This window comes from Schistocerca piceifrons, chromosome 3 (assembly GCF_021461385.2).
Source record: "Schistocerca piceifrons isolate TAMUIC-IGC-003096 chromosome 3, iqSchPice1.1, whole genome shotgun sequence".
Classification (NCBI taxonomy): Eukaryota; Metazoa; Arthropoda; class Insecta; order Orthoptera; family Acrididae; genus Schistocerca; species Schistocerca piceifrons.
The window spans coordinates 407979035-407992015 of record NC_060140.1 but is presented as its reverse complement, the minus strand read 5'-3'; the positions used below and the strand labels follow the sequence as shown (position 1 = coordinate 407992015).

At 50.2% G+C, this 12981-nt stretch overlaps 1 protein-coding gene and 1 non-coding gene across 2 annotated transcripts in view; one reads left to right on the top strand and one right to left on the bottom strand.

Annotated features, from left to right (window-relative positions):
• Positions 1-12981, bottom strand: part of LOC124789881 — a 612342-nt gene that overhangs the window by 245256 nt on the left and 354105 nt on the right. The gene's annotated exons all lie outside the window — the stretch shown is intronic.
• Positions 11682-11756, top strand: Trnap-cgg. Its single transcript has one exon. It is a non-coding gene; the product is annotated as a tRNA-Pro (tRNA).

Here is a 12981-nt window from a genome sequence, read left to right as displayed (position 1 = left end):
ACCGTCGTCCTGCCGAGTGGAAGAGAAATGCGACGTTGGAAGCTACAGTGAAAACCAGAAATGTTTCATCTGCAACAGATAGCGGCACCTTCCAGCTACTTCTCTATACAGTCGCTGCTCCGACTTCGACATCTGTCGTAGCGTTGTACCAACTCTCCAATACCATCGCCACAAAAGGCAGCCGGCTGTGCTTTCCGACAATTTTATATGATGGACTGCACCTCGTTACCTTCATAGGCAGCGGTTCATTTGAGCAGAGATAAAAATCAGAGGGGGCCAAGTGTGGGCTGTATTGTGGGTGATCAAAAACTTCCCGTTGAAAACGCTGCAGGAGCGTCTTCATTGCCCCTGCAGTGTCTGCCCGAGATCTGTCATGAAGAAGGAACAGCATGGCGGTTACGTTAAGTGTTAAGTGAGACTGCCTGAAATCAGGCGAAATCTCTCGGCAGGCACCCATCCTTGGCGGGAGACACTATTCTGTAAGCCTCTTTCGCACTCACTGTGGGCTCAGAACTGAGAAGGGCGATGTGACCAGGGATACTAGAGATATTGCGCAACTCATCCGTGCAAAGCTTCATTGGATTTTCACTGTAGTTTCCTTTTCACGACCGATTGCTCCTTACTTTTCGAATAGTCCTCGTGTGTAAGAGCGTGAGAAACACTGTGCTTTAATCAAGTTTATAACCACAGAAAACTGAAACCACGAACTAGAAGAGTTCGTCCATGCAAGGAGCACTCTCTCCTTCAGCAAGACGAGGACAGACTACACACGAACGCTGCGATATCTGTAACAATCCGACACCTTCAGTTCACTACCGTCGATCGTTGTCCATACTTAGCCCGCCTTGGCCCCATCAGATTTTCATCTGTTTTCAAAACTCAAAGCACTTCAAATTTGATAGTGATGGAACGGTGCAACCAGAGGTGAGGTTGTGGCTCCGTCAACAATGCAAACATTCCACAGTGACGAAATCTAGAAACTAGTGTCTGTTGGAAGAAAAGTGTTCGTCGCCAGGGTGACCATTTCGAGAAATAAATATGTAGACATGAAGAGTAAGGATGTAGAACGTTAATAAAGTTTCTGTTATTTAAAAATATTTAAGAATTTTCGCATAGAAACTGCGGGGGCATTACTTTTCAGCACGCCTTCGTAATAATTGGTGCTGACAGATTTGAATACTACCGAACTATAAGTTAACTGTAAGGTAACTATATTGATCAGTCATGGCTGTAAAATACTGACACGAATTACTTAAAGAAGAATGGCAAAACTGGTAGAGGCCAATCTCAGGGAAGATCCGTTTGGGTTCCGGAGAAATACAGGAACATGTAAGGCCATAGTAAACCTCCGACTTATCTTAGAAGAAACAACGAAGAAAGATAAACGTAAGTTTTTAGATTTAGAGAAAATTCACTTACACATAATCACATGCTGTGAGACGAAGGGCTACCGCGGTATTGTTTACCGGCGTGAAGGCCCAAAAACTATGCGAGCATTGTCAGTCTGTTTTAGATACTGTGGGAGATATATGCGATTGCAGTCTTTCTCGGGAGTATTCCATGATGAAATCTTCTCGGGTAATCAGCCGGGTGTAGCAAGCTTAATAAAAAATATAAAAGAATAAAAATCACCACCTACAAAATTTAAAGTCAACAATATTTGGCGTCGTCTTCTCGCATCGTTTCGATGAGTTTCGTACCCACGGAACTCATCGAAACGTTGCGACAAGACGACACCAAATATTGTTGGCTTCAATCATCTTCTTCGCCAGAAGATGATGGGTACGAAACTCATCGAAACTTTGCGACAGGACGACGCCAAATATTGTTGGCTTTAATAACCCGAGAACAATTCATCAATGTGGGAGATTATACAGCTGTTGATAAATTTCTCTTATGTATAACTGTTGCGTTCAATAAACTATTGAAACAACGCTGTTTAATGTGTGCTGCACTGATCCAAAATTAATTTCAACTTACCATGATGAAGTTACGAAAAAAGTCTTTATTAATAAACTATCCCAAATTATCACGAATTAGAGGGATAAAACGCACTTTCGGCTTCGCAACTGTGTTTCTACATCCAGCTCAGTCATACTGCAGTACCGTAATAAGAAGGATTTTCATGAAGCTGTGCAAATGTAGATACATAATGAAATCCATGTATCAAATCATTCAGTGCCACAGTTAAGTCAATACGAGCAACAGAAGCAAAAAAAAAACGGATCAACGTGTGTGAAAGTCTGCAAGTTTTTCACTTTAGATCTACAGGGTACAGAGTTAACTGAGCGACATAACTTATGGATAGAAATTGCCTTAAGATTCTTGCTATGAGATGATGTAAATATGGAATCGGTTCTGTGCATTATTGTCTCGTAAGAAGGGTGAGCCGTCCCTCCTTACACGATGCTCTGGTTGCCGACCGGAGTGGCCGAGCGGTTCTAGGCGCTACAGTCTGGAACCGCGCGACCGTTACGGTCGCAGGTTCGAGTCCTGCCTCGGGCATGAATGTGTGAGATGTCCTTAGGTTAGTTAGGATTAAGTAGTTCTAAGTTCTAGGGGACTGATGACCTCAGAAGTTAAGTCCCATAGTGCTCAGAGCCATTTGAACCATTTGATGCCGTGGTTGATGATGTAATCGGAATAATCAGAAATCTGGAAATTTGTGGTAAGGACTATGGAACCAAACTGCTGAGGTCATCGGTCCCTAGGCTTACAAACTACTTAATCTACCAGGGAGTAGCGGATACGAACGAGGAGGCACATTGGTAAACCAGAGTGGCAAAAGTGCTGCCATCTACTGACGGAGAGAACACGGGGCCACTAGCCCGGCAGTTCATAATTTGAATTTAGTGGTTTACATTTAAAATGAAAAAATAAGAAAAAAATTACATAAAAAATACACGATACAAGTTAAATGTGCATTATGCGTTGTAAAGGAGCATATTTTTACCCCCTCGTTCGCATCCGCTACTCCCTGCTCTGTGCTCATAGGAAGCACACCGTGCCTGCCACACGCGGCGCACGGTGACAACAGCACAGCGTTGTGTGTCGTGATATCATTTGTGTATATTCCCTACCCAGGCAGTCGTCCGTAGCACTGTCTGGTGCCGCTTTCGCATTGACATGGGATTCACAGCACCTAGCCCGACCCGCGGTTTCGAAATGTTTTTTAAAAGTTTTTAAAACTTTTAGAAAATGTTTGTTTTTGTCTTTTGTGTGTGTTGCGGCGTGTGAAAACTATCTCCCTCCTTTTGTTATTTCCAGTACGAAACCTGAGGATGGGCTTATAACAGTCCGAAACCGGTCGTGTGAAAATAAAGTAAATTACAACTGAAGCGGTATTTTCAACCTCTGCTTCTTTCACCACGCTGAGTTTCGATTGTCCCAGTTCTATTTGTTAGCTGCACTTTCCGGTGAAACGGCAGGGTGACATCTGAGCGTCATTTGGACACTGGAAGTCAAGCCTGTTTCCGGTACGGTAGTGTGAATCTGCAACTTATCTGAAGGTAACCAAACTGCTACAGAGATGACGGCGGCATAGAAATGATGACTTGTTTATCCTCGCTTCGCGGGTCAAGGTCGGACTGGTGAGCCTTATCTGAACCGTTTTGTTAGTACCAAGGCGAAAGGAATTGATCCGGCCCAGACTACAAATTATTCCGGTAATGATATCATTGCGCCACATAGTGAGATCGCATGCTGCATTGCACCGATACTTTGGTGAGGATAGTATCGGGTGGCGGACACTCCCTGCCGCGACCTCGTGTTACCAAAGTAAGTCTCTAAAACGACTCGAAGACATCTTCCAAGAGACGTATTAGGCTTTTGTTAGCTGTGTATGAGCGATTTCAAAACGGGAGTACATGATGTAGGTTTGATCTGGAAAGGTTTAATTTCTTTCGTCAACCTCATTTCATCTAAATTCAACTTTTTCAGGCTATTTAACGATGATGCAAAGACTGAGTTCACTGGTCTCCACATTTATTTGTCCTTGTTTTGGCTTGTTTATGTGACCCTAAACAACTTAATTGAGCAAGAGCCCATGACCAACTATATCAGGAGACAGGTTGATGTTCGCAGGATCTATCTTAAAGCATTATTAAGTCTTTCCAGTAATCTCCAAGATGACATGAAATGACAGTTAGCGTTTTCCACTGGGTCAGATTTGGCAGCTAGATCAGTAATACCATGGCTACATTTTTTTGTTTTCGACCTTCGATCGGTCGAGAAATGGAAACCACAGTAAAAATAAAAAAAATGTTTTATGTGCCGTTTTAGCTACAGCTTTCAGATGCTTAGCTACGTAGTCGCCGCTCTGATTTAGACATTTGTCATACCAATACCCTCGTCACAGAAGGCAGCCGCCTGTGATTGCAGCGAACTACCTATGTTGGTCTGTGCAAAATTGCTGTTCTCATAGCTAACGGTTCATGTGAGAGAATAGATGGAAATGAAAGTTAGTCCGGGCTGTGTGGTGAATGATCAAACACTTCCCATCGAAAACGCCGCAGGAGAGTGTTTGTTGCCCCTGCAATGTGCGACTGAGAATTTCATGAAGAAGGAAATGTTTGATAGTTACGTTATGTGGCTTCATGAAACCATGCTTAAACCATCAGCAGGGCTTCACATTTGACGGGAGACATTATTTTCTATGCATCTCGACAAGATCACCGTGTGCTTACAAGGGAACATTCCCAAGGTGTCAGTACACAAACTTTATGAAACTTGGGGCATGCTTAGAAAGGGTAAAATAGAGCAATACGCAGCCGGCCTGAGTGGCCGAGCGGTTTTAGGCGCTACAGTTTGGAACCGCGCTACCGCTACGGTCTCAAGTTTGAATCCTGCCTCGGGCATGGATGTTTTTTTTTTTTGGTGGGGTTTAAGGGCGCTCAACTACTGAGGTCATTAGCGCCCAGTCACTGTTGTTAGAGCACATGGAATCTAGTAAAACTCAAGGGGATGGGGGGACACCAGAAGGACCTGACAAAGATGCAGATAAAATAAGTAAAAAGGTTAGATGTCTTTGGACAAGCCAGTCAAAGTTATAAAACGCAGAATACGAGCAGCTGCTCGAGCGTCATCAGCTAAAATATCTGGTAAAGTAGATGGCAGTGACAGGACAACACGAAATTGACTAAAACGGGGACACGACAATAAAACATGGCGCACTGTTAATGCCTGACTACAAGGGCACTGCGGGGCTGGGTCACCGGAGAGCAGGTAGCGGTGGCTAAACCGGCAATGCCCAATCCGCAACCTGGTCAGAAGGACCTCCTCTCGCCGAGATGGTCGGGAGGAGGTTTTCCAAGCAGTTGGGAGCGGTTTTACTGCCCGGAGCTTGTTTCCTTAGAGGGATGGCCAAGCATCCCACCACAACGACACTAGCCTCTTACAAACATCCCCACGAACGTCAGATGACGGGACACAATGGGAGGCTGGCCGAGGCAGGAGGACTGCAGCCTTGGCTGCAGCATCCGCAGCCTCATTCCCAGGCACTCCTACATGTCCGGGAACCCACAGAAAGCTGACAGGAGAACCATTATCAGCGAAAGAATGGAGGGACTGCTGTATCCGTTGAATCAAGGGATGGACCGGATAGGGCGCTCCAAGGCTCTGAAGAGCACTGAGTCAGAGCAGAGTACATACGATGAATGGCGGTGGCGGCGGGCATACTGAACGGCCTGATGGAGAGCAAAAAGCTCGGCCGTAAAGCTCGAACATTGGTCGAGGAGCCGGTATTTAAAGGTGGCGGCCCCGACGACAAAGGCACAGCCGACAGCATCGTCAGTTTTGGAGCCATCGGTGTAAATAAAGGTGTGACCGGCAAGTCGAGCACGAAGTTCGACAAACCGTGAGCAATACACTGCAGCCGGAGTACCCTCCTTCGGGATGAGCTGAGGTCGAGATAAATATGAACCGGAGCCTGGAGCCAAGGTGGTGTCGGGCTCTCACCCTCTCTGAAGGTGGTAGGGAGGGCAAAATCCAGTTATCGAAGCAGGCGACGGAAGCGGACTCCGGGGGGCAGCAGGGCAGACACATACAACCCGTACTGACGGTCGAGAGAATCGGCGAAGAAGGACCGGTAAGAGGGGTGGTCGGGCATAGACAACAGCCGGCAGGCTTACCGACACAGCAGTACGTCGCGCCGGTAGGTCAATGGTAATTCGGCAGCTTCAGCATAAAGACTCTCGACAGGACTAGTGTAGAAGGCTCTGGTCGCAAGACGTAACCCCCGATGGTGGATGGAGTTGAGCCGGCGTAAGAGGGATGGCCGAGCGGACGAGTAGACGAAGCTCCCATAATCCAGCTTCGATCGGACTATGGACCGATACAAGCGAAGCAGGACAGTGCGATCCGCTCCCCAAGATGAACCGCTAAGAACTCTGAGGACATTAAGGGAACGTGTACAACGGGCCGCCAAATAAGAGACATGTGGAGACCAACACAGTTTCCTGTCCAACGTGAGCCCTAGAAACTTAGTTGTTTCCACGAATGGGAGAACAACGGAACCGAGATGTAAGGATGGCGGAAGGAACGCTTTATATCGCCAAAAGTTGATACAAACCGTCTTCTCTTCAGAGAACCAGAAGCCATTTGCCACGCTCCAAGAGTAGAGGCTGTCTAGACAACGCTGAAGGCAGCGCTCCAGGAGGCATGTTCTCTGAGCACTGCAGTAGATCGCGAAGTCATCGACAAAGAGAGAGCCTGAGACATTAGGTGGAAAGCAATCCATAATTGGATTGATCGCGATGGCAAAAAGGGCTACGCTCAAGACGGAGCCCTGAGGCACTCCGTTCTCCTGGAGGAAGACGTCGGACAATACGGAACCCACACGTACCCTAAACTTTCGATCCGTTAAAAAGGAATCAATAAAAAGGGGCAGGCGACCGCGTAGGCCCCACCTGTGCATAGTGCGGAGGATACCTCCTCTCCAGCAGGTATCATAAGCCTTCTCCAAATCGAAGAACACGGCTACCGTTTGGCGCCTTCGCAAAAAGTTGTTCATGATGAATGTCGACAAGGTCACAAGGTGGTCAACAGCGGAGCGGCGGCGACGAAAGCCGCATTGGACATTAGTAAGTAGCCGTCGAGATTCAAGAATCCAGACTAACCGAGCATTAACCATGCGCTCCATCACCTTACAGACACAGCTTGTAAGAGAAATGGGGCGGTAACTAGAAGGAAGGTGTCTATCCTTCCCGGGTTTGGGTATAGGAACAACGACGGCGTCACGCCAACGCATGGGGACCTGACCTTCGGTCCAGACGCGATATTAGGTACGAAGAAGGAAGCTTTTGCCCGCCGGAGAAAGGTGTGCCAGCATCTGAACGTGAATGGCATCTGGCCCCGGAGCAGAGGACCGGGACAGTGCAAGCGCACGTTCGAGTTCCCGCATAGTAAAGGGGGCATTATAAGTTTCCAGATTCAGCGAGTGGAAGGAAGGTCGCCGAGCCTCTTCTGCCTCTTTCCTGGGAAGGAAGGCAGGGTGGTAATGGGCGGAGCTTGAAACCTCCGCGAAAAAGCGGCCAAAGGCGTTGGAGACAGCCACAGGATCAACAAGGACCTCATTACCTGTGGTCAGGCCAGGTACTGAGGAGTGGGCCTTAATGCCCGACAGCCGGCGCAGGCCACCCTGTACGACAGAAGAGGGAGTAAAACTGTTAAAGGAGCTGGTGAAAGAGGCCCAACAAGCTTTTTTGCTGTCTTTGATGACTCTACGGCATTGCGCTCGGAGTCGTTTGTATTCAATACAATTCGCCAACGTAGGATGGCGGCGAAAGGTGCGTAAAGCACGTCGTCGAGCACGGATAGCGTCCCTACAAGCCTCGTTCCACCAGGGGACGGAAACGCGACGTGAAGAAAAGGTAGTCAGGTCGAATACCTCACGGCTGTTATAATCAATGCTGCCGAACATTCCATTCCTCGTACTGTCACAACTGAGAAAATCGTGGTCCGGAAAGGTCGCCAGGGAGGAGTAAAGACCCCAGTCAGCTTTCGGTATGTTCCAGCTCGAAGGACGTGGGGATGGGGTGTGGTGCAGGAGACGAACGACACAGGGGAAGTGGTCGCTCGAACAGGTGTCAGAAAGGACATACCACTCGAACCGACGGGCAAGAGTGGTAGAACAGATCGAGAGGTCCAAGTGGGAGTAGGTATGAGTAGGGTCCGAGAGGAAAGTCGAGGTGCCGGTATTGAGGCAGACAAGATTGAGATGGTTGAAGACATCCGCCAAGAGTGAGCCTCTTTGACAGGATGCAGGAGAGCCCCAAAGGGGATGATGGGCATTGAAGTCGCCAAACAATAAAAACGGCGGGGGAAGCTGAACGATCAGGTGCATCATGTCAGCCCAACTAACAGCAGATGACGGTGGAGTGTAGATGGTACAAACTGAAAAAGTAAAAGCAGAAAGAGTAATACGGACAGCTATGGCTTGGAGTGGGGTGGTCAATGGGATGGGATGGTAATAGACATCGTCCTGAACGAGCAACATGACCCCACCATGAGCTGGGATACCGTCCACAGGGGTGAGGTCATACCGCTCCGAGGTATAGTGGGTAAAGGCAATACGGTCAGCCGGGCGCAACTTGGTTTCCTGGAGACCAAGGACGAGCAGACAGCGCAGGCGGAGGAGCAGTTGTAATTCCTCCTGATTAGATCGAATACCTCTTATGTTCCAATGTAACAAGGCCATCGCTAGTCAAAAAGTTGGGGGAACGAGACGGGGGAAGAGCTGGTCACCTCGATGGCCGCGGAGGGCCCGGTTGCGAGGGAACAACGCTACAACCGGCGGGAGGCGGATCCGGTTCCATCGAGTCGTCGCCAGCTGCGCCCACAGTCCCTGGTTGTGTAGGAGGGGCAGCATCATTTGCCGACGAGAGGCCAGCTGAGCGCCTGGCAGCAGAGCATCCCGGCGAAACTGAGGACGGCCGGGAGCAGCGACTCACGGATGGAGTGTCAGACGAAACGCGCCGGGGTGGAGAGGGGGATAGAGACTTCTTCTTGGAGGCCTTCTTGGAAGGCCGAGGAGGCACAGGGATGGTGGGCTGGACCCGAAGAAGGTCCTCACGCGCGGGGTCCGTTTTGGAACGCCGGACCTCGGAAGCTGGGGTCCGGAACGTTTCCCCAATGGACGCCTGAGAAGAGGATCGCTTCTCAGGTGGCGGGGGGAGAGGAGGAGGAGGAAGGGTGGCCCCTGGGGCAGAGGGGGCAGGGGCCACAGGGAAGGAGGATTTGGAAGGGAGGGATTTGGGAGGCGGAGGCAGAGCCCCCTGATGGACGGAGGAGGCGGAGGGGGGACAGGATAGGGGTGAGGATACCGCGGAAGGAGTGGACACAACTGAGGTAAATGAAGTGGTCAACGGCACGGGATGGAGGCGGTCATACTTCTTCCTGGCATCAGAATAAGAGAGCCGATCCAAAGTTTTGAGTTCTTGTATCTTCTTCTCCTTCTGATATGTGGGGCAGTCTGAGGATCTAGGCGAGTGGATGCCAGGACAATTAACGCACCAAGGTGGTGGGGTGCATGTATGTTCCTCACGAAGAGGACGTCCACAATCGCCACAAAGGGGCTCAGCCTCACACCGTGACGACATGTGCCCAAAGCGCAAACACCGAAAACAGCGCATAGGAGGTGGGACGTAAGGTCGCACGTCGCACCGGTAGCACATCACCTTTCCCTTCTCTGGGAGAACGTCCCCCTCGAAGGCGAGGATAAAGGCCCCGGTGTCGATGCGACGGTCTTTGGGGCCGCGCTGGACTCGCTGGACGAAATGCACGCCTCGGCGCTCCAGGTTGGCCCTGAGCTCCTCATCAGATTGTAGCAGGAGGTCCCGATGAAAAATAACCCCCTGCGTCCTATTTAGTGCCAGATGCGGGACAATGGACACTGTGATGTCCCCTAGGCGGTAGCATGCCTGGAGCGCCGCCGACTGTGTGGCGGAGGTGGTCTTTATAAGAATGGACCCCGAACGCATCTTACTGAGAGCCTCGATTTCCCCAAAGATGTCCTCAATGTGCTGAACAAAGAACATGGGCTTGGAGGTGGCGAACGTCCCCCCATCGGTTCGAGAACAGACCAAATAGCGGGGGAAGTACTTCGCCCCAAGCCGGCGGGCCTGTCCCTCCTCCCAGGGAGTGGCCAAGGGGGAAAGGGCAGGAGAACCAGAACTAGAAACGGTACCTTTTCTTTTGAAAGACTCGGCCGCAGAGCGACCTGATACGTGTTGACGTTTCATCTGCGAAACGTCCGCCCCGATACCACCCACTCCGACCAGGGGCTCTCCCCCCGGGCGCCACCCAGCCTCATCAAGGGCCACCTGGCAGGATGACCGTTGCCGGGAGTCCTGATGCCCCAAGGAGATGGGCATCTACTCCTTGGCCGACGTGGGGAGGGTGCAGCTCAGGTATCGGCAGTACGATCCCTGTGTTGTCAGGGGGCTACAACCTAGAGGGTACATGACGACCCCACCACAACGGGCTGGCTACCGTGCTGGATTTCTGGTGCCATGGAAAGTCCATCATGATCGTAGGTGCAGATGGGGACGCACTGTGGGCGTAACTTGTACAACCCATCAGGCATTTAGGCCCAATTTGAGGAATAGTGGGTATTGTTACAACGCCGGTACAATGCTGAGTGCCAAGGTCTTAGTGCACTTAGGACCAGTGGTACACCACGTAAGGCATCCTTCCCCAAAAGGCTCATACTTCTGTAGAATTTTGAAAAATGGAGGTCAAACCCAAAGGGGGACCATCACATGGAAGGCCGAAACGGTTGAAACTCCTTTTAGTCTCCTCTTACGACAGGCAGGAATACCTCGGGTCTATTCTTACCCCGGACCCGCAGGGGGGGGGGGGGGGCATGATGTGTGTGATGTCCTTAGGTTAGTTAGGTTTAAGTAGTTCTAAGTTCTAGGGGACTTATGACCACAGCAGTTGAGTCCCATAGTGCTCAGAGCCATTTAGCAATACGCATTTTTTTTTGTTTGTGCCCAATTTCACTTTCAAGGGGTAAAACACACCTCGAAAGGTTTAGCGGGAATATCTACGAAACGAAGGTATGCAGAAAATATTTCTCATGTAAGAGTTGGTATGTAATTAACGACATTTAAATAATTTGTGCGTTTGTGTCTGGCCGCGAGTCGTGCTTGGATAGCGTAATGGTAAGGCGGCCGCTCGCGTCGGCACCTGGCAAGCGACTTTCAAGTAAAATGTCTCGCCTGTAAGGGAATATACATAATGGATGTACGAGTACAGGTTGTAGACGCATGGTTGACGACATATGGAAGTTTGGGTGTAGCTGTAAGTCGTGCATGGATAGCCAAATGGTAAGCCGACCGCTCGCTACAAGTGGGAAATCTGGGTTCGAGTCCCAACCCGGCACAAATTTTCATTGTCGTCATTCCATTATACAGCTACTGGTTTTCCATATTCGCAATTGCGAATACATTTCATGTATTTCTGCTGAAGGTGGTTGCTTATGGGTGTGACAGCTGGGCTTCCACCTGTACGACAAGTAACAAGGTCATAATTACTGTGTGGCACACCGTTCGTCAGCAGCATAAATCAACAATTGGTTTCATTGCGCAAGTGGATGTTGGTTTTTAACAATTCATAGCGAGTGTGAAGGTAGGAGACGAGGTACTGGCAGAAGTAAAGCTGTGAGTACCGGGCGTGAGTCGTGCTTCGGTAGCTCAGTTGGTAGAGCACTTGCCCGCGGAAGGCAAAGGTCCCGAGTTCGAGTCTCGGTCGGGCACACAGTTTTAATCTGCCAGGAAGTTTCGTATCAGCGCACACTCCGCTGCAGAGTGAAAATCTCATTCTGGCATAGCGAGTGTGTTTCATACTCGTTCTAATATTCCTTAGGAAATGCTGTAAACTGGCCATTACTTTACTGTCGGACATCAAAGCAGCAACTGATAGGTCTATTTACGTCGACCTGCTTCGAAATTATGTTTCTGTTGTGCTCTACACCTGTCATGACCATTTAAACTTTTCGACAATTGGCATAATATTTGCTAGAAGTACTTTGATTGAACCATTTCCAAAAAGGGGTGTAGTTTAAGAATGGGACCATATTATAACAATGTGAGACGAGAGGTGAAAGGGGGAGGCGGGGGGGGGGGGGGGACATGATTACCTCAAGCCTTACGGAGCGCGGGAAGAATAACAGTTTAAATAGCTCTCTCTGCGCTGTAATTAATCTAACCCTGTTCTCACGGTCCCTGCGTGAGAAATAGGGGGGCGGAAGGGAGGGGGGCGTACTATACTCGTATATACACTCCTGGAAATGGAAAAAAGAACACATTGACACCGGTGTGTCAGACCCACCATACTTGCTCCGGACACTGCGAGAGGGCTGTACAAGCAATGATCACACGCACGGCACAGCGGACACACCAGGAACCGCGGTGTTGGCCGTCGAATGGCGTTAGCTGCGCAGCATTTATGCACCGCCGCCGTCAGTGTCAGCCAGTTTGCCGTGGCATACGGAGCTCCATCGCAGTCTTTAACACTGGTAGCATGCCGCGACAGCGTGGACGTGAACCGTATGTGCAGTTGACGGACTTTGAGCGAGGGCGTATAGTGGGCATGCGGGAGGCCGGGTGGACGTACCGCCGAATTGCTCAACACGTGGGGCGTGAGGTCTCCACAGTACATCGATGTTGTCGCCAGTGGTCGGCGGAAGGTGCACGTGCCCGTCGACCTGGGACCGGACCGCAGCGACGCACGGATGCACGCCAAGACCGTAGGATCCTACGCAGTGCCGTAGGAGACCGCACCGCCACTTCCCAGCAAATTAGGGACACTGTTGCTCCTGGGGTATCGGCGAGGACCATTCGCAACCGTCTTCATGAAGCTGGGCTACGGTCCCGCACACCGTTAGGCCGTCTCCCGCTCACGCCCCAACATCGTGCAGCCCGCCTCCAGTGGTGTCGCGACAGGCGTGAATGGAGGGACGAATGGAGACGTGTCGTCTTC